We start from the raw sequence: 20,894 nt of genomic DNA, 5'->3' as shown, positions 1-20,894 counted from the left end.
CCCATGTACGGTCCGCACTGGTCAGCACGCAGCCACAAGCCGAGGCGAAACCAGCTCTGACCGCCGAGCGTGGGATATCATAGCTAACCAACATAATTAGGGTTTCATCACTTGGTAGCTTAGGAAATGGATCACGAAAGGGGCTGGTTTTGCAAAAACTGGTCTGTGAGGCCCCAGAATGATTCAGTAGCTCCGATGCGCTGGCCCTTGTAAAATACAATCCCTGTTTTAAGCTGGGGGTCGTGACACCCGGTGCGCACCCACTGAATTGCTTTTTCCTTTAAAAAGAAGCTTTGCAAGTGGCGGACTTCATCCCAATGGGACACTTGGGGCTTGTGGACAGGAGTCTGCAGTCACTTATTCAAAAGTAGCTGGTTTTTCCAGGACTAAGCATGCGGGTGAGGGGGAAGAAGTGAGGCCCTGCTGCCCTCTACTGTCATATTCTAGGAACTACAAGGCTCAAGTATGTGACGGGACCTTTCAGGGGCGCCACTCCCTTTAGGGTGGTCTGCATTGCTGGAGCTCATGAATGCAAGGGCTCACACCCGTCATCACGGTGGCCTAAGGCCCACCCGTTGTTCCCACTACAAAGAAGAAGTGATAGTTATGTGACGTGAAGGTGGCAGCCGTCGGATTGCCATCTACAAGTGTATCAAACCCGCACATTGTACACCTTAAACGTGCACAGTGCTGCATGTCAGTTACGTCTCAATTAAAAGGGCTGTCCCTGTTCTCTTCCATTGCTCACCACAGCCTTGTGAATACCTATTGCGCTCATTTTATGACGCTCTGAGGCTCAGAAAAGTTATGCTTCCGAGACCTGACTCCATTAACAAGAAGAGTAAGAATGATACAATAGCCAACCTTCGAGTTTTTAATGTGTCCGTCAGTGTGCAAAGCATCCACAGGCAATATTGTTCCTTTTTTCAGTAACTCTACTGAGCTAAGGAGCAAGGGTATTCTACCGACCGGGCAGCAGGCAGAGAGGTGCCCACACGTGGTCACGTGGGTCTGCTTGACGCTGAAGTGCACTGTACTAGGTCACTATGTATTCCAGCGCCCTGCACACCCACTGCTGTGGTTTAGTTGCCTCTTATGGGCATTCCTTGGGGAGTCTTTGTTCCAACTAAGGCAATACAGTGTTCCTTTGAAGTTAAGGCCAAAGTCTTCCCCTTCGTTCCATGTTTGCTCTGGCAATCCTAGTATATGCCTGTGAATATTCATTCCCTACAGCCGCCCCAACAAAATGCCACAAACGGATGGCCTAATAGGACAGATACCTCTTCTCTAAGTGTTCTGGAGGCTGGGCGTCTGCATCCAAGGGTCGGCGGCGGAGGCTGGCTCCTTTGGAGGCGCTGAGGGAGTCTGGTCCCTGCCTTCTCTGCGTTCCGGTGGCTGCCATCAGCCTCTGGTGCTCCCCAATCTCTCCTGCATCATCTCCTGGTATTCCTTCCTGCATGTCTGTGTCAAATTTCCTCCTGTGAGGACACCAGTCGCTGGATTAGGGACCCACCCTCCCTAGGATGACCCCATCTTAACTTGGTTACATCTGCCAAGGCCTTATTTCTAATAAGGTAATATTTACAGGTGCTGCGGTTAGGACTTGAATGTATCTTTTGGGGGAACACAAGTGAAACAGGGGAGAAGGGGGGAAAGTTGAGGTTCCTTGAAAGTGAGGGGTAGAGCCCTGGCCAGTGCGGCTCAGTTGGTTGGACAGCATCCCATGCACTGATAGTTCACTGGTTCAATTCCTGGTCAGGGCACATGCCCAGGTTGCAGGTTTGATCCCTGGTTGGGGTGTGTGGAACAGGCAACCGATCGATGTTTCTCTCTCACATCGATGCTTCTCTCTCTCCCTCTCCCTTCCTCTCTCTCTCTAAAATCAATTATAAAACATGAAAGTGAGGGGCAGAGTATTTTCATGCTCAGAATTCTGATCACATTCATTGATAGCCACCAGCATTTGTACCCCGCGGTGGTTGTCTGAGTGCGTTGGTAACGGAGGGAGCGCTGTTGCTCTCGCACAGAAGGGGAAACTAAGACTCCGTGAGGCTGAGCAACTCGCCTGGAGTCACGTGCAGGCTCCGGCCCCGGCCCCGGCAGCAGGTCCCGGTGGTGCCCGGCTGCTGCCCCTTCACCTCCGGGCACAGCCCGTCCTTGGCACGGGCTCGCTGATGGATTGGTGATGGGAGAACCTCGTGCTTTGACTGTAGTTCTCTAAAAATAGAGCCAAGATGAGTTTCTTGTTCAAGTGATTCATCGGGGCTGCTCATGGGGCGAGGAGTGAGCAGAGAGCAGGGAGAGGCGGAGTGGGGGTGTGGACGGGCGTTAGCTGCGTGGGAAGGTTGGGCTCAGCATCCCCACCGTCAGCCCCTCCTTGGGCAAGAGGGCTGTACTGTGAGGACCGTCAGTCTCCCCAAATTCTGTCTCCCCAAACTCATATGTTGGAGCCCCAACCCCCAGGGAAGTGCTATGTGGAGATGGGCCTTTGGGAGTCCTAAGGGAGGGCTCTCCTGACGGGATGAGTGGCGTTATAAGCGAAGGAGGAGAAAGCTCTCCCTGCCCTGGGAGGGTAGGACAAGGAGGCAGCCGCTGCCAGCAGGAAGCGGGTTCGCCCCAGGAGCCAATCAGCCTGCACCTCGAACCCAGACCGCCTCCACCGCGGTGAGAAACCAAGGTCTGCTGTTTGCGCCCAGCCCTGGTCAGTCTCCCTGCGGCTGCGGGGCTGGGCTGGGAGGGTGGCCCCTGTGTGGCTGCGGGATTATCCGGACACGGAGCAGCTGTGCGCCTCCCCAGCCAGCACGGGGGAGGCGGGCGGGGAAGGGGCGCGGGCTCGCCCAGTGATCTCCCGGGCACCTGGTTTCATGGTGGGGACCCCAGGTCCCTCTTCCTTGATCTCAGCCAGACAGACCAGAGAGCTGAAGGCTGAGCGGCCCGCGGAAGTCACTCCGTGTGAGGACTTTCCACTCCCCAGCCAGGACGCTTTGCCGTTTGCTCTGAACACCACACGCACTGTGCACACCAGCCCATCAGAGGCCACGCGCACACGCACTGTGCACACCAGCCCATCAGAGGCCGCACCGCACTGTGCACACCAGCCCATCAGAGGCCACGCGCACACGCACTGTGCACACCAGTCCATCAGAGGCCTCCCCCACTGTGCACACCAGCGCATCAGAGGCCACGCGCACACGCACTGTGCACACCAGCCCATCAGAGGCCACGCGCACTGTGCACACCAGCCCATCAGAGGCCACGCGCACTGTGCACACCAGCCCATCAGAGGCCACGCGCACGCGCACTGTGCACACCAGCCCATCAGAGGCTGCACCGCACTGTGCACACCAGCCCATCAGAGGCCACGCACACGCGCACTGTGCACACCAGCCCATCAGAGGCCACGCGCACACGCACTGTGCACACCAGCCCATCAGAGGCCGCACCGCACTGTGCACACCAGCCCATCAGAGCCCACGGGCACTGTGCACACCAGCCCATCAGAGGCCGCACCGCACTGTGCACACCAGCCCATCAGAGGCCACGCGCACGCGCACTGTGCACACCAGCCCATCAGAGGCCGCACCGGCTGCCGTGCCTCTGAAGGGCCTGCTTCTCTCCACGCGAGTCCTGTGGCTGCTGACGCCAGGCCAGGCTTCCTCTCTGCTGCCCAGGGCCCTTCAGGTCTGGGTCAGAGTGGAAGTGCTGACAGTTCTCCTGGTGACTCATCACTGGCTCTCGCTGCCGGAGGACAGTCGGCGGGTGGTCTCACTCCTTTTCTTCCCGGTCCTTCCTCCGCCACCTCCGGCAGGACCCGCGTATTCTGTCCCCTGGGTGGGAGGTCCATCTGCACCATCTTCTTTCCTTCCAGCGGCTACGCTTGCTCCTCCTGTAGGTCCCGCGCCTTCTCTGTTGTGGACGCCTGGTGCCCTGGCCGCCGCCCGTGCCAGTGTCGGTTTCCTGTCGGGTGGGCGAGTGTCTCATCTCCCACAGGCTTTAAGCTCCACAAGAGCAGGGGTGTGGCCCCGGCCCCGCTCTTCCCGCCCCTGGTGTGATGGGCCTCGCTCCGCACTGGTGTCAGGTGTGTAGGAAGGAGGGTGCTGATGGCATGTAGGAAGGAGGGTGCTGATGGCGTGTAGTGACGGAGGGTGCTGTTGGCGTGTAGGAAGGAGGGTGCTGATGGAGTGTAGGAAGGAGGGTGCTGATGGAGTGTAGGAAGGAGGGTGCTGATGGCGTGTGGGAAGGAGGGTGCTGATGGCGTGTGGGAAGGAGGGTGCCGATGGCGTGTAGTGACGGAGGGTGCTGATGGAGTGTAGGAAGGAGGGTGCTGATGGCGTGTAGGGACAGAGGGTGCTGATGGCGTGTAGGGATGGAGGGTGCTGATGGCGTGTAGGGACGGAGGGTGCTGATGGCGTGTAGGGATGGAGGGTGCTGATGGCGTGTAGGGATGGAGGGTGCTGATGGCGTGTAGGGATGGAGGGTGCTGATGGTGCTGATGGCGTGTAGGGACAGAGGGTGCTGATGGCGTGTAGTGACGGAGGGTGCTGATGGCGTGTAGGAAGGAGGGTGCCGATGGCATGTAGGAAGGAGGGTGCCGATGACGTGTGGGAAGGAGGGTGCCGATGGCGTGTGGGAAGGAGGGTGCCGATGGCGTGTGGGAAGGAGGGTGCCGATGGCGTGTGGGAAGGAGGGTGCCGATGGCGTGTGGGAAGGAGGGTGCCGATGGCGTGTAGGGATGGAGGGTGCCGATGGCGTGGGGGAAGGAGGGTGCCGATGGCGTGGGGGAAGGAGGGTGCCGATGGCGTGGGGGAAGGAGGGTGCCGATGGCGTGTGGGAAGGAGGGTGCCGATGGCGTGTGGGAAGGAGGGTGCTGATGGCGTGTAGGGACGGAGGACTTCACAGGCGGCCCCCAGCCACTGCTCTGCCGTCAGGAGTGGCAGCTCACGTGGTCATCCATTTCCCACCATTGTTTCCACAGGAAGGAGACCACGCAGAAAATCCTAGGGCCAGGTCCAAGCTCAGCATAAGTGTTGCTGAGCCCAGGAGCCACCCTCAGAGCCACGGCCCCCTCGCTCCCTGGGTCCGTAGTAGAGCAAAGGCCCGGAGTGGGACTTGTAGAAACGTATGGGCATCGCCATGCCCAATGGGTACAGGAGCCGTCCATCCGGCGGCAGAAGCCCAGGTCGAAGGTGGGGAGTTGATGAAGCCATGTCCTTACACATTTAATCCCTGGCAACCCAGTGTCTCCCTATGAACGTAGAACAGGCATCCCATCATTCCCATAATTCCCATCCCATCTCCACTGCAGCCGCTGCAAACCCTTCGCCACCCCAAATCCACACCCACAGTTACCCGCACAGAAGAGGCGTTACTGACGGAGCTGAAGGAGCATTTCTGTGAGGCTTCACTTGGGGCTCCTGTCGGTGTTCTCTGTGCGACTTTCTTAGCTGAACAGCTCCCATTCATATCCACCCATTCCTATCCAGCGTGTGGTATTCAGATCCTTTCCAAGCTGTGACGTTCACTCGTCAGAATAAGGAAGCGCCAACGAGACATCGTTCTTGATGGCCATTGGGGCAATTTGAGGGCTGCACCTCCCCTACTTCGGCACTGCACTGAGGGGTGCGGTGGGAGGTGAGGTAGTTTGGAGTGATTAGGTGTTTCCCGTGTGAGAAAGTGGCTTGCTATACGTAGCAGGGTAAGATGGGCTCCAAGCATGAGTGTTCATTCATTCATATTCATCCACCCATCCACTCATATTCATCCATTCATCCATCCACCCATTCATATTCATCTATCCATCTATCCATCCACTCATATTCATTCACCATTCATATTCATCCATCCATCCATCCATCCATTCATATCCATCCATCCACTCATATTCATTCACCATTCATATTCACCCATCCATCCATTCATAGTCATCCATCCATCCATGCATCCACCCATTCATATCCATCCATTCATATTCATCCATCCATCCATCCATCCATTCATGTTCATCCATCCATCCATTCATATCCACCCATCCATCCATTCATATTCATCCATCCATCCATCCATCCATCCATTATATTAATCCATCCATCCATTCATATCCATCCATCCATCCATCCATCCATCCATCCATTCATATCCATCCACCATCCATCCATCCATTATATTCCTCCATCCATTCCAGAAGGGCCTGGGTACCAGGTTGGACCTAATGGCAGTGAGATGTAGCCTCTTCCTTCAGGGAGCTCACAGCCTCGAGGGCAGACAAGTGCAGATCATTAAGTCGAAATGTGGCCACACTGCGGTCCCCTGGGAGCCCCAGAGGGCACCAGAAGTTGTCCGGAGCAGGCATGACCGGGCTGAGTCTGCGAGAGGCGTGGGGGTTATCAGGAATGGGCAAAGCGTGTCAGGGAAAATAGGAAAAATAATGCCAGCTGTGTTTATTGAGTACTTATTACATGCCAGGTACTTTACGTAGGTCAACTTGCTAGTCACCTTAACACTCCTGTCATAGGTGTTCATATTCCCCCCTTTTACACCTGGGGAAATGGAGGCACAGAGCCAGCTAACTTCCCAGGACTCACACAGTGAGTGTGGGTCCTCCGGAACCTCTACCCCGTGCTCCCAGCCACCCCCTGTTCATGCAACAGTATTCACTCAGGTTCCAGCAGATTCTGGACCCTTGGGTTCAGCACAGACGGGGAAGTCTGCCTGGATGAGCCTCACAATCTGGGCTCATTCAATCTGCCAATTCCCTGGGACCCTGGAGACCTCTCTCTCTCTCTCTCTCTCAGCCATGGGGAGTCGCCTCCTTTTCAGGTTAAAATTCACTGCCTTTGAGTTTTTTCCAGGACACCATGTCCGTAAATCCCCCGTCTTCCGCGTGGTTTCCTGTTGGAAGCCTGCGTTGGGGGCACAGAGCCAAGGGGGCTGAAGGCTTTCAGCTTGCTGCCTGCCCCCCCCCCCCCCCCCCCCCTGCAAGCTGGCTCTCTGCTCTAAAGGGAAAGAGAAGAGGGGAGGAAAGGGGGACTGTCATGGTGATAACTCCTCATGTGTTAATATCTCAACATTCCTCAGCGGAGTGTCAATGGGTTAGAACATGTTCATAAGTTAGGCTGCTGGCCACCAGGGGGCAGTCCTGCCTTGGAAGCGGCCCTCCCTGAAGGCTCTCTTCCAAGAGTTGCTCAGACCTTGTGGACCACAAGGGGGGCGCGGCAGAGAGAAGTAAAGCGGCTCCCAGGGCCCTGAAGCCAGGGAGAGGAGGGGCTTCTCCAGGCCACAGGCCACAGAGCGGGCACAGGACCCAGCCCCTCCCTTAGGCATTCCTGGTTAGTACCCCCCATCCCCACCTTTTAGCATAAAAAATGTGCAACAGACAGCAGCGTTGAAAGAATGTCACCACGAACACCCACTCGTCCGCCGTGGGCTTCTGCCACCACATTCGCTGCACTTGCCTAACCAGTGTCCCTGCGTCTCGCTCTCCGCCCACCAATCATCTCGTCTTTGATTCCTTCTGAAGTGAGGTAAAGGCAGTGGGTCGCCCCCTGAATACTGCAGCATCAGCTAGAACTCAGAGCTTGTTTTGTTTTTACTTTTGAGATAAAACGTAATAGAGTGACGTGCACACGTCCGTGCGCGATGGCTGAATTTTGTGAGATGGGTACGGCCTCGCCCCGATCAAGTTCACCCTCTTTTCTGCCATCACAGCGACCCCTGGGGCTCTGGGACAAGCCACGAACACCATCCCAAGAGCACCGCCCTGTGTGGCAGACATGCACCCCGGCCGCCACACTCACAAGCTCTGGGGACTGGGGCCTATGGTACCCAGGATTCCTTAGAGTACCTCATGCTTGATGGTAGTTAGGTTTCTTTTTTTTAAAGGAATTGCAGTGCAGTGAAAACACTTCGTTGTGTCCTCATTGGAGAGAAAATTCCCTGAAACAAACTTGTTTCTCTGCAGTGGCTTTGTCATGAGGAAGCGAGTGAAGTCATAGCTGCATCTAGGGCGCGCTGACCGTCTCGTTCAGTGTGTTGTAGGTGAGGTCTGCACACCCCTGGGGCCGGACCACACCCCCGCCTGCCCTTCTTTCTCGGCCTTTGGCCTGTGGCTGTGTGCCAATAAAACTTTATTTATAAAAACAAGCAGTGGGCCATATCTGGCCCATAGGCCATAGTTTGCCAGCTCCTGCTCCAGGGCATTAGCTGTAGTTCTGATGCTTTGGTGTTTTGTTGGTTTTTAATTAGTTAAGCTTTTAAATAGTAAAAGTGTCATGTGAGGTATACTATTCATACTAGTATAACAAGCATCAAATCATAATGACACAGTTTGATACATTTTCACAAAGTGAGTACATCTGCGGGACCAGTTCCCACATGCAGACCAGCTCCGTAGAGTCACACACACCCATTTTAATTCATGGTTTTCAACAACTGTGTCACAGGAGCCCATAGAATGGATACACCGTAACTGGGCAACTCCAACTCTTTGCCACTGGGAACTGCACATCAATAAACATACTTGTTCTGGACTTTATTTCCCTGTGTGCTGGTGTTTTATTCCAATAGGACAGATTTCCTAAGGGTAATTTCCCACACCCATTCATTTCCATGTTGCCTCTGGCTGCTTTCGTGATAGGCTGCATGGTCTGCAAAGCCTAACATATTACTCTGTGGCCTTCCCTGGAAACACTGCCAACCCATGACATGGAGGGCCATCTCTGATGCACTAAGTGAGAGGCCTGCATGGCATAAAAATATATTTAGCTTGATCTCATTTCGAAGAAATAAGCAGCTGCGACAGATGCTTTCTATGTGTGGAGTTATGTTTGTATTTTTGTCGGGGTGGGAAGCAGGGAGTGGAAGGCTGCAAACCCTGGATTGCAGGGAGGGGTGGGGAAGTGGGCCTGGGAGGCGCTGGGTGGGAAAAAACAGGAAAATTCTAAATAGGAAAAACTCTCATAACTAAACGTTCCACCAACCAGAGCAGTGAAACAAGTGGCTGATCCCAGCGACAGGTGTCGGTGACTGCGGACTGGGGGTGCTCCCCAGCTTGGGCAGAGCCGGGCCCAGGTTCTGCCTGGTGCTTTCGGGTTCTTGCTGTCATAGCGTGTGTCTTGCGTGGCCTCCACCCCCGAGCGGGGCCTGCTCGCTGACCCTCGGTGTCTGCCGCCCTCGTCACAGCATCCCCTCTCTGTTCCTTGCCCGGCTGAGCCCACCCGCCTCTAGGTCTGACTTCCTCGCGTTCCTATTCCGTTCCCCACTGTGTGGCCGGCCGCAGAGTTCTCGGGGGGTTCACGCTTCCCAATAGGCTGGCCCTGGCTGCTGCGAGCGCTCGGGGACCAGCAGCAGCAGCGTTGCTGGAGCTGGTTAGAGATGCAGATGTCTGGTTCCACCCAGCCCTGCACAGTCAGAATCCCCATTTCAACCACCTCCCAGGCGATTTGTACGCACCCTAAAACGCCATAAAATTCCTTGCTGCGGACTGGCAGGGGGACAGGGGAATGTGGTGGCTTTCCCAGGCCCTGTTCCCGTAAGGGGGTGGGGCTGCACGGGTTTCGGGGATGAGTGGGAGGTGGTGGGGGAGAGCCATCCAGCCCCACCTCGGCCTCCGAGAAGGCCCTGGCCCCTGGGCCCACCTGAAGCTCTAGTATCAGTACCTCCTTTCCTCTGCGGCCGAACCCACCCATGTGCCCTGCAGTAAGACTCAGGTAGCAACAGCCCCTGGCTCAGCCCTTCACGTACAATGGCCTGAGCCTCCCTTCCTTGCTCTGTGGTTCCCCCCACACCCCCGCCCCCAGAAGGCTTTCCTTACTCTGTCGCCTGCAGCCTCCTGTTCTGGCTCCGAGGCTCTAACTGAGCCAGTAGAGGCTGTGCTCACAGGGCTTGAGCGGCCTTAGGACGCAGGCCGGAGTGAGAGTCCTGGCTCCTGCTTACCCTTGTGAGCGAGCCGCACAGGCGCGGGCCCTGCGGCCCCTGTATGTTTCCTAGTGAGGGAAATGAACTTGAAGCAGACAGACCGTGATAAAGGCCTAAAGAAAGCAAAACAAAGCAGTGATGTGCTTGAGGGCGGCTGGGGGTCATCGCCAGGGCCTTTGGTGGCGACCTGAAGGGTGAGCAGGCGGGAGCCAGCTTGCTGGAAATCCAGGGAACAGCATGCCAGGCAGAGGGAACAGCACAGGCAAAGGCCCCGAGGGAGCAGTGAGGCCGTGTGCCTTGCAGGAGCGGACAGAGAATGGCGTGGCTGGAGCCTAGTGATGAGGCCGGTGGGTAGACAGGGGGCCAGCTAGGCCTGGTGAGGGAGCAGTGTGGGCTGGGGGTGTCCCAGGGGCTCCCTGGGGGACGCAGATGGGCACAGATAGGAGGCGAGCCTTTGTTACTGCGCTGCCAACACCTACAGGACAATGAGGTCAGGCCCTAGCAACGCTGGTGGAATCAAGGGCGCCCAGAAGGCTTTCCCAGCCTCACATGGAACCCTAGCAACACCCTATGAGATGCTTACTAGTGTCAGCTCCGTGTTACAGACGAGGAAACTGAGGCAGAGGGAGGTTCAGTGACTCGCACAGCCAGGAAGAGGTAGAGCCGGGACTTGAGGCCCGTGCTCTGGGCTGGGGCACCGTCGACCCGCCTCCTCCCTCCTGGGGGCCGGTGGGGCGATGTTAGCCCCCTGTCTGCTGTGCTTCCTTGTGCGGAGGTCTTCCTCTCCGTGCACCCCTGGGGGCTCCCTGGGCCCTGCTGTTGGGGTGGCGCTCCCAGGCTGCAGGGCCGCTGCCTGTGCTGATGGTGCTCGTCTTAGAGGCTCGTGGACGCGGGGCTGGGGCAGTGGGCGCTGGACGCGGGGGCGGTGGGTGCTGGACATGGGGGCGGGCAGTGGTGTGGGCGCTGAGCGGCTTGTTAAAGTCGCACCGCTGTGAAGTGGCCGACCAGGCCTGGGATTCCAACCCTGGGCTCTCTGACTCCAGGGCCCTGCCCCTACCCATGCGCCCCTGTCTCCTTGTGTGCGGTGGGCACGGGGGCAGCGGAGCTGAGGAATCTGGAGTGGGGAGGGCACTCAGCTGGGGAGGGGGGGAAGGTCACTGCAGTCTCCTGGGAGCTGCTCACTGACCAATAGAAGGTGCTCCCCTGGAGACGTGGGGACTCACAGGCGGGAGAAGCAGGGCACAGGAGCGCTGAAAGGTCAGGTCAGAAGGTCAGGAAGGGCAGTGGCCCAGGCGGGCAGGTGGACTCGGCAGGGATTCCGGTAACCCCGACCCGTCGAGCTCATGAGCTCTGTGAAGCTCCTCCTAGACGGCGCCCAGCGGCGGCAGCTGTTACTCGCCCGCAGACAGGGCTGGGGCGCCCAGCCGTTCCGCTCCGGGAAGCTGCCCACTCCCTCAGCGCGGCTTCCGGCCGATCCCACCGCCCAGGCGGCCCGCCTCACGGGGGGCACAGCCACACAGGCCCGCCGAGCACCCTCCGCCGCCCGAGCAGCCCCCGATGGGCACGGTGCCAGGCGGAAGAGGGCCTTCGGGGGCAGAGGAGGAGGTGGGCGCCTCCCTCATTCTAGACCTGCGCCCCTCAGCCTCCCTCTGTGGCCTCGGTCCTGGTGGTCCTGTTCTCGTTCCCTCCAGGAAACAGGTCCTGGCTCTCAGCTCGTGTCGCCGACCATTGACGAGCGAGCCAAGACCCGCCCTGTGCCCAATGCCACTCTAGACGAAGGCAGATGGCATTAGTGGGGGACTAGACGGGTTTATTCCAGCTCAGGCTGCAGGCTTTCCTGCTGAGGCCCAGGCGGACTCTGCACCCCGGGGTCCTTGGCCTTGCCGCAGGAGAGGCGACAGTGTCAGCGAACGGGTGTGACTGTGTTCCCACAAAACCTTTCTAGTATTTGCAGAAACGGCAGCGGGTTTGGCCCGTGGGCTGCAGGTTGCAGGCCTCTGTCCCGAGACAGACGGTGAAGTCGGTGAATAAGAACACCCAGCGGCAGGGATGGCGGGTGCTGAGGGGAAAGTAAAGCAGGAGGAGGGCTGGGCGGGGACAGGACTTGCAGAGTCAGTGTGTGGCCGGGAAGAAGGCACTGAGGCGGGGACATCGGAGCAGAGACTCCGAAGGAGCGGGAGGAGGGCGCATGCAGCTCCTGGCGGCAGAGCATTCCAGGCCAAGGAGCAGCCATGCAAAGGCCCTGTGGCAGGAGCATGCGCAGCCTGCCTGAGGAAGTGGCAGGAGGCCCGGGTGTCATGGTGGGAGGGCCGAGGTGGCACGGAGGCAGCTGCCGAGGGCTTTGTAATTCTCCCTCAGGGATCGGAGCGACAGCACTGGGTTGCCATGGCAGCCTTCGTGCGTGGGAACCCATTCTCATGGCTCCAGCAGCTCTGACAGCTCCTTTAAGTTATAAACGCCCAACTTCACTTCTTGTTTCCTCAACTAGAGGCAGCATCTCACAGCTTTGTATTTTGTAAGAGGTACCAGGCGTTGTGCCAGGCACTTCACATGCACCATCGTTTAATCCCTCTGAGGTCCGTGTGGCTCTTGCCCCCGTTCGACACAGGAGGGAAACTGAAGCTCAGAAAGGTGGGGTGACTTGCCCTCGGTCACACAGCGAGAAGGGCCAGAGCCGGGGTTTGAACCCAGTCTGCCTTCACACGGAGACCCCAGTGCCCACATATACCAGGGCAGTGTAACCCTCCAAGGGGGCTGTGTGTGTGTCAGTCAAACCCAACGGGAACCCTCCTGAGAGGGAGAGGCCCTCCGTGGGAACCGACCACCCGCTCCGGCTCCTCCATGTGCTGTGGGCGCAGCTGGACTCTCAGCACCGGACTTGCCTGCAGCTGGTCCGCGTCGTTCCAACGCCGCCTCTTGGAAACACTTGGAGTTTTCTTGTCCGTCTCTGTGCATGATGTAACCACGGCTTTATTTAGTTGGCCATCCGTCCCGGAATAGTGTGCTCTCCATCTGTCTGCCTCTCTGTGGTCTGACTGAGGCCTTGTTTTCCTGGAGGGCGGAGGCTGCTGTGTGGGCTTGCTGTGCAGACACCCCCTCTCCCTCAGCGTACCCCCCACCCCCTAATTGGGTGACAGAGCTGGGCTCCTGTTAAGTATGCAACGCAAATGAGATGCAGATGAGGGCCTGCAGTGGCAGGGGCCTGGGGTCCAGCTCTGGGAGCTTTTGTCCCGCCTCACCAGGAGCCCAATACACCAGAGAGTTCCTTCGAATCCCTTCTGCCACCCAAGGCCTCTTAATGAGGGCAGAAGTGGCTGCTCCCGCCACGGCCTCAGACACCTGGTGCTTGGAGGCTAGAGAGGCAGCTAGCTTCCTGGGCTGTCAGTGCCCTGAGTTATGTCAGCCGCCTGCTGGGCTCGGAGGAGTGTGGGAGGGAGGGAGGGAGGGAGGTGGCGGGAACTGGCTGCTATTGTCCGTTCCTCCTCCTCCTGGCAGTTGCGGGAGGCAGTCACGGATGGCTGGATTGGGGCTCCTGCGGCCCCCATAGCCCTCCCAGGTGCCTGCTTCCGCTAGAGAATGGATCCTGCAGGGACTCGAGTGTGAGCTGAGAGCCTGTCCCCCCCGCCCCCCCCAGTTGAGGATCAATGATCCTTTGATTTTATTTCTTTTCGTCTAACCCACTGTCTTCACCTGTAGCTTGACAACATCCCAACCCCAGTGGCCATTGAGCTGAGAAAGCAAAGTGACCCAAACTGCAGGAAACTGTGGAAGGGCTGGTGGGGTGCCCGGGGGACAGTCACGGAGCCAGCGGACGCTCCACACCTCTGCTGCTCTCTCCTTGTTCTGTGGGGCGTGTGCCGTGCTGCTCCCCCGACCCAGTCATTAAAGTCCCTCTAAATGTTAACATAAAACACACGAACACAAGGGCCCCGGTGTGCGGCAGTGCTGAGCTCTCCCCGCACCAGCGCCAGGCCCAGGTGGGACGGGCTCGGGGAGCGTCGCTGACGGGCCCAGGCCCCGCGCTGGCGGTGGAGAGCTGGTTGGGGCCTGCTTGTCTGAGTCTGCAGGCCAGGTCCTCAGCCACTATGGCAACCGGAGGGTTTAGGGATTGAACCTGCGACTTGGCTGTGAGGAACCTGCTTCCTTCCAGCCACCCAGACGCACAGCTCCCCCTCCCTCCCCGCAGCCCCCTCATGCTTCCTGGCGGCTCACTGACCCTGGCCAGCTACTGTCTCTGGGGCTCGCGGGCTACCGGGTCCTTAGAGAGGACGGTGGGTCGGCAGCCCCTGCGCTTGGAGTGTCTTGTCTGCAGACTTCTTCAGCAGCGGCACCGCCCGCTGGGCCGCCAGGAGGGTGGTTGGCGGGGGCTTGGGGTCTGAGAGTCAGTGGGAAAGGCGTGTGCCCCTGGGCCCGCTGTCTGGCTTGTACTTGGAAAGATGAAAGGCAGCTTTCATGGGCGTTTGCCCTCTGAAATCCTCTTCTCACCCAGCGGAGGGAGGGGCCATCCTAAAAGGAGATCTCGAGGCTTCTGGGAGCCTTCACTTGAAAGCAGGACCCCCCCCCCCCCCCCCCCCCCCCCAGCCTGCAGGCCGGTGCTCCCAGCCGCTCGCTCTCGTCAGCTCCCCTCTCTTTGCCCACTTGCCGTAGTGTGTGATGTGGTCTCTGCTCCCCGTGACCTGGCTCCCTCTCGCCCTTGCTCTTCCTCCATGCACCGGCGTCCTGGCCACTTCAGCGCCTCCTCCTCAGAAGGGCCACCCGAGCCTTTTCCAAAGAAGAAGCTCCTTCCAGGCCCTCTGTCCCCTCCCCCGTCTAACACTGTTTCCTGGCGACAGGTATTTGTCCCGTGTATGTGCTTCTTGCCCATCTCCCTGCACTGGATGGAGGGCAAGAGCCTAGCTCAGTGTTCACAGCACCCACTGCCACGGGCAGATGGCGAAGTGCCGGCAAAGAGGGCTCGCTGGGTGGGCTGTCGGCGGAAGCACCGGCGTGGAGGCGCCGTGCCAGGCGTGCTGAGCCTGCAGAGTGCAGCTGTGGGGACGGCTCAGGGACATCTGGGGGCTTGTGTGTTAGTCAGTGGTAGGTGGTAGGGAGTGGCCAAGACTTGGTCTTGAGAAGGGATGTCAGTGGGATGGATGAGATGCACATTCGAATCCAGGAAGCGACAGCAAATGGATAGGCGAGAATAAATGGATGTGGAGGATGGGGGAGGACGGAGGAGTCAGGGATTAAGTGCGATTTGTGCTCAGGAAGATGTGTGGATAGTGGGTGCGACGCGCAGTCAGGGTTTTGCCTGGGCTGAGTCTGAGACGGTTGGGCTCCATGGGTGACTTGGTGTCCAGTAGGCGGGGGGTCCGGAAAACGGAGCTGAGGTGGGGGGTCTGGTTAGAGTCGCAGAAGCTGAAGCGTTGGTGTGTCGGGTGAGCGAGGGGGTGGGAGGCAGCATGGTGGGGCCTGGGAGGTGGGGCCACTCCAGGGTTAGTGAGGAAGAGGAGCCTGGAGGGAGCAGAGAAAGTGCTCCGGGAGGGAGAAGGGGGCCGGCAGGGCTGAGGTCACAGGAGCAGGGAGGGCAGAGTCCAAGAAGGCAGGGTGGCCCCCACGGGTCAGGGAGCACAGGCTGGGAACCAGTCACTGGATTCGGTCATGTGACGTAGGGCCGCGCTGATCAGTGGCCCTGGCTGTCCAGGAGGAAGTGGAGACAAGTGTGGGCGACGCTGCGAGAACGTGGGCTCCTGAGTGGTGCTGCCCCCCCCACCCCTACCCCCTGTTTCAGGACTGAGGTGCCTCTGCGCAGGCGGAGGGAGCGTTGGCTGCCCAGCGCACAGCTTAGTCCTCCAGGGCGGCAGAAGGGAGCTGCATCCTGCAAGGTTGCCCCTTTGGGGGGCAGCCCACCCCCAGGGGTCATGGGTTCCTGTGGGGGCTGGGAACCAAAGCACATCCCCTCCGCACCTGGGGGCCCGTCTGGGGCCACCCCCACAGGCTCTCTGACCATGGGTGGGCTGAGGCCTTTGGGGCTGCACTGCTGTTGAACTGCTGGTCATCCTCCTTCCTCCCTCCCTCCCTCCCTCCCTCCCTTCCTTCCTTCCTTCCTTCCTTCCTTCCTTCCTTCCTTCCTTCCTGGGAGGTCTTCCCAAGGGGGTCCCCGGAGCCCCGCTCTCGTCTCCACCTCGGAGTCTGCTCCCAGGCCCCGATCGGACGCACCTTGCCCACTGTCTGGGCACTTCCCCTGCATGTGAGCTTTTTAAAAAAAAAAAAAAAAAATTTGTTGATTTTTTTTTTTACAGAGAGGAAGGGAGAGGGATAGAGAGCTAGAAACATCAATGAGAGAGAAACATCGATCAGCTGCCTCCTGCACACCCCCTACTGGGGATGTGCCCGAAACCAAGGTACATGCCCTTGATGGAATGGAACCCGGGACCCTTTATTCCGCAGGCTGACACTCTATCCATTGAGCCAAACCAGTCAGGGCCATGTGAGCTTTTTGAAGGCCCCAGCTATGCCCGGCGAGTTTCTTGTCATATCACCAGGCCTAGGCACATAATAAATGCTCACTAATTATCTGTTGAATCACTGAACAAACATGTTACTGGGACACACACACAGGAGCACCCCGACATTCAGTTCCCAGAGTTGTGAGCCACAGAGCAGGGCTTATAGGAGCCTCTCTGTGGGCGCCCCGCCCCTCCCCCGAGGCCATCCTTTCCTCACAGTGGCTCTGTGTCCTCTGTGAGCGATTTCCAGTCGCCATCAGCCAGCGGTGGCCACGATTTATAAAACGCTCACACAGACCATTTGGGCTGCATTCTACATCATGTTAGTACAGAGGGGCTGTTCCTGGAGGCCTTTAATTTCCTGGCTTTCATTACTGGGAGAGTAAAATGTATCACTTGCATTCCAAAATTGATTTTTATTTCCCGAAAGAAGCCCATAAAAATAAATAACTTCTCGGGAGGGGAAAAAAAGAAAAGACTCTACACTGGGCAATTTGTTAAAAAAAAAGAAAGAAAAGGAATTCTGGAAGGGCAAAGCAATCTAAACGTTCAGATTGCCTCTCTCTCTTTCGTTTTTTGACTTTTATTTTGTGTGTAACTTGAGGCTTCCTGGGCTTTGTTGGAAAGCTGCTTGGACGGCTGCCTGGGACAGGCGACGGCGCGTCCTCTGCTGGCCCTCACCACCTGCCCCTGCCCCTGCCCAGTGAGAGGCCGCGGCGTTATCTGACAGCAGTTGTACCGGGGGCTCTGCTGTGTGACAAACCGCTCCACCTGCAGTGGGGGTGACACAGCACATCTCCTTCAGGCTGTGGGCCTGTAGGTTCCTCTCGCCGGCGCGGGCTGCGGGCCGCCGGGGCTGGGCTGGCCTCGCTCTCCTGTCTTGTAGGTGCAGCTGAGTGACAGCAGGAGAACCCTGGCTTGATCACGTGGGTGTGGGCATGGACGCTCAGCAGCAAGTGAGGGCAGTTCAGTCCAAGCCTCCATTCACAGCACTTTCCTGTTCAACAGACACTTCCTGGTCATGTGATATGGTGTTGGCCACTTTCTAGGCACCCGAGAAGCATCTTGGGGGGTGCAGGAAGGCGTCCCACGTTGCCACTGTTGGGGACCCTCTCGACAACCACTTTGTCAGATGAACCGTGACTCCTTTTAAGGGCACATTCTCAGGGCAGAGGCTGCCTGTCCCCGCATGCGGACGCGGACCGAGCGGGGCTCCGCACAGCTGTCACCAGGGTTCTGCCACTCGATTCCTGTTTCTCCTTCGACGTGGACCTGTTACGCAGCACCCGGCAATCGCAAGCTTGACCAGGATCACGTGAACAGCCCTTCCATCCTGGCTGTGTTTTTCTGGCTGCAGCCTCGAGGGAAATGACTTCCAGCCTTTGCAGTCCCTGCCTTGCACGGGAGTTATCGCTGTTTTAAAATGAGCTGAGCTGAGTGTTCTGGAACCCAGAGACCCCACCCCCGCCTTTCAGAGAGCAGGTCTTTGGCTTAAAGTCCGTATTTTCTGACCTGCCCTCATCCCTGCATGGCTCAGGTAGGAATGAGGCTCTGAGGTCTAAAGTCATTCATAGCAATAGTCTCAGAGACTCAACAGCCGGGACGCGGCTCTTGAACTCCGTGGTGATAGTGGCAGATGCTTAGAAGCCCGGGAGATGCTTCAAAGGCCTCGAGAAAATTGACCTTTGAACTGGGTGATCCTGGACAGCCGGCTGAGCTGTCTGCACGAGGTTCATCCTCACAAGCTCTTCTCAGGACTCTGTCTGCATCACATGGGCTAATGTACCAGGGGCTAAAGCGAGTCACATGACCAAGCACAGAGTCAGGCTGTGGAGAAGTAGACTGGCATCTTTTTTTCACTGGCATTTCACCTTCTCAACCATAGAGAGGAGTATGTAGGAAGGGGAGATACCAAGTAGTCTCATTTTATAGCTGACAAGCTGAGATCAGAGAGGTTGAACAACTAGCCTGAGGTCACACAGCAGGCCAGCCGTGTAACTAGCCCACTGTGTGTGATCACGCTCACCCTGCGCTGCCATAGTCTATCTTTCCTGCCGTCATTCCCTCAGCCGCTCCCTGTGGGGACTGTCAGTGCGGTTGGCCCCTCACTGAGCCCTGGAATATGCTGTTCTTTTATTCTCAGTACTCATCCGTGCCGAGGGATGGCTGTGGGTAAGGTTTTGGGGGGTCCTAAGTTATATGTGGATTTTTGACTGCCTGGGGTGTCAGTGCCTCTAATCCCTCACTCCCCAAGGGTCAGTGGAAGTGGGTGGTCTGTCCACGTGTATAGTTGACTCCAGTTTGTAGACGAACTCTCCCATCCACGTGTTTCCGGTTGCTTGTCTCAGCAAGGGGAGGTGTGGGAGGGGAGCACCAGTCGGAAGATAATCGGTGCCCTGGTGCCCTCTGCGTCCTCGGCTCCTCAGCCCCTCGCCAGGACCCCTGCTGTGCTGAGCAATGAAGGGGTTCATGTCGCAGCAGCGGGAGCTGGGATCGCCTCCAAGCCCAGCGCGCCCGTTCCAGTGGGTACGGCTGCTGGCTGCACAGCCTCCAGCCCTGCGGTGCGGGGTAGGATGCGAGTTCTAGATTTAAGAGCCTTTGCTAATCCAATACCACCTCCCATTGCTCATCCGTTTGCATCCCACCCGCCTTAAACATTTTTACCATTTTTTTGTTTGCTAATCCTCATCCACCCAAAGATATTTTTTCCATTGATTTTTAGAAAGAGTACAAGAGAGGGAGGGAGGGAGGAGGGGGGAGGGAGGGAGGGAGGGAGAGAGAGAGAGAGAGAGAGAGAGAGAGAGAGAGAGAGAGAACATCGAAGTAAGAGAGACATATAAATTTGTTGCCTCCCCCATGTGCCCTGACTGGAGCCAGGGATCAAACCTGCAACCCAGGTACATGCCCTTGACTGGGAGGCGAACCTGTGACCCTTGGTGTGCAGGCTGGTGCTCTGACCATGGTGCTGCACCAGCCAGGGCCATTTTGCCATGTTTTAAATGTCTAAGTTTAAAGCTCAATATGTCCCCCATCATGCCCCCCTCCCCCCGCCCCCACGATGTGCCAGATACACCTTCTGAGAGGACAGGATGCTGTTCTGTGCTCTCTCCCTGAGGGAACCCAGACATCTCGCTGCCGGAGAGCAGTGGCGTGTGTAAGACAGACGCTGCACAGGACGTGTGGCCGTAGTTATAGATGAGAGGGCAGCGCCCTCGGAGGGAAGCCTGCACCCACGGTCTGAGAGGCAGGGTCACGTCATGGTCAAGGGTCCATCTTCAGAGCTGGGGAACCCAGACTCAGATGCCGGCTTTGCTCACGCCAACTGCGTGACCGTGGACAAGCCCCTTAAGCTCCTCAGCCCTCAGTTTCCACACAGTAACATGTGGAGAACAGTCATGTTCACGTCATGAGCCTTTCGTGAGGATAACGTGAGACAACAACGCGGATAGCACGTAGGACAGTGCTCGGCTCGTCGTGAGAGCGCAGGTGTCCCTGGCTATTATTATTTAATCTGTATTTCTATCACATTTTGGAATACATCGTTTTTTGCTTCCTAAAAAAAGAACAGAAAGAACAGGGACTTAAATTCGGTAGGCAGTGCTGAGTCACCAGACTGACATGGTAAGATCTGCGCTTTGAGAAGATTAATTTGTCTGCAGCCCAGGCGGGCCTGGCAGGAGGGAGGTGAGGTAGCGGGTCCATCGGCGGCCGACACAGCCGTCCAGGCTGTGCTGTGCAGAGTGGCAGCCTCTCGCCGCACGTGGCTGTTTATACTTAAACTCATGAAGGTGCATAAGCTGAGTAACAGTTCTTCCGACACGGTGGCCACCTTTCAGACACTCTAGCCACCCGTGCAGGGCTTCTGTGCGCACACAGACATTTTCACTAGCGGGACGGCTAGCCAGGACTCTGCTGCCGGCCTCTGCTTTTACCGGAGGCTGTTGGGGAGGAAGGTGGAGCAAGCGTCCAGAACGGGAAAGCCAAGGATCCGCACCTTTGTCCCTTGGTTATGCCTTGATCACTTGCCCTGGGGCAAGCTGTGGGGTCGGGGGAGGCCTCCGGGTACAAGTGACAGAGTTCCCTGATGTCAAATCATGACTTAAAACCTCAACCTGTTACCCAGCCGCCGAAGCCAGCTCCTGGCCCGAACTGCGGGAGGAGAGTTCTCAGTGGGCAGGCGCCGCGCCGCCGACAGGCAGGGTCCCCCGATGCTCACCTGAGCTGCAGGCAGAGGCGTGGGGTGGAGCAGAAGCAGTGAAGCTGTGCACCAGCTGTGCTCCAGTCACAGGCGGCCTGAGCGTCTGAGTGCGGTTAGGACGTCTTCCGGAACACGCCAGTAGTGTTTTGTACCCGCTGGCGAGTAGCTGGGACTGCCTGAGGGGCTGCCCACCGTCCCTGCTGCTCCCCGGTCCTCTCTGACCTTTCCAAGCCCAGCCACTGAGTTAGCCACTGGGCTTATCCAGGGCCGCCAAGGCCCCGTTCAATGGGGAGGAT

At 57.9% G+C, this 20,894-nt stretch overlaps 1 protein-coding gene across 2 annotated transcripts in view; it reads left to right on the top strand.

Moving 5' to 3' along the window:
• The window catches only part of PRKCB (protein kinase C beta), a 290,571-nt gene that overhangs the window by 178,257 nt on the left and 91,420 nt on the right, over positions 1–20,894 (top strand). The gene's annotated exons all lie outside the window — the stretch shown is intronic.

This window comes from Myotis yumanensis, unplaced genomic scaffold (assembly GCF_028538775.1).
Source record: "Myotis yumanensis isolate MYYU_CA2020_CCGP unplaced genomic scaffold, mMyoYum1.0.hap1 SCAF_4, whole genome shotgun sequence".
Taxonomy (NCBI): domain Eukaryota; kingdom Metazoa; phylum Chordata; class Mammalia; order Chiroptera; family Vespertilionidae; genus Myotis; species Myotis yumanensis.
This window is presented reverse-complemented; position numbering and strand designations above follow the sequence as displayed.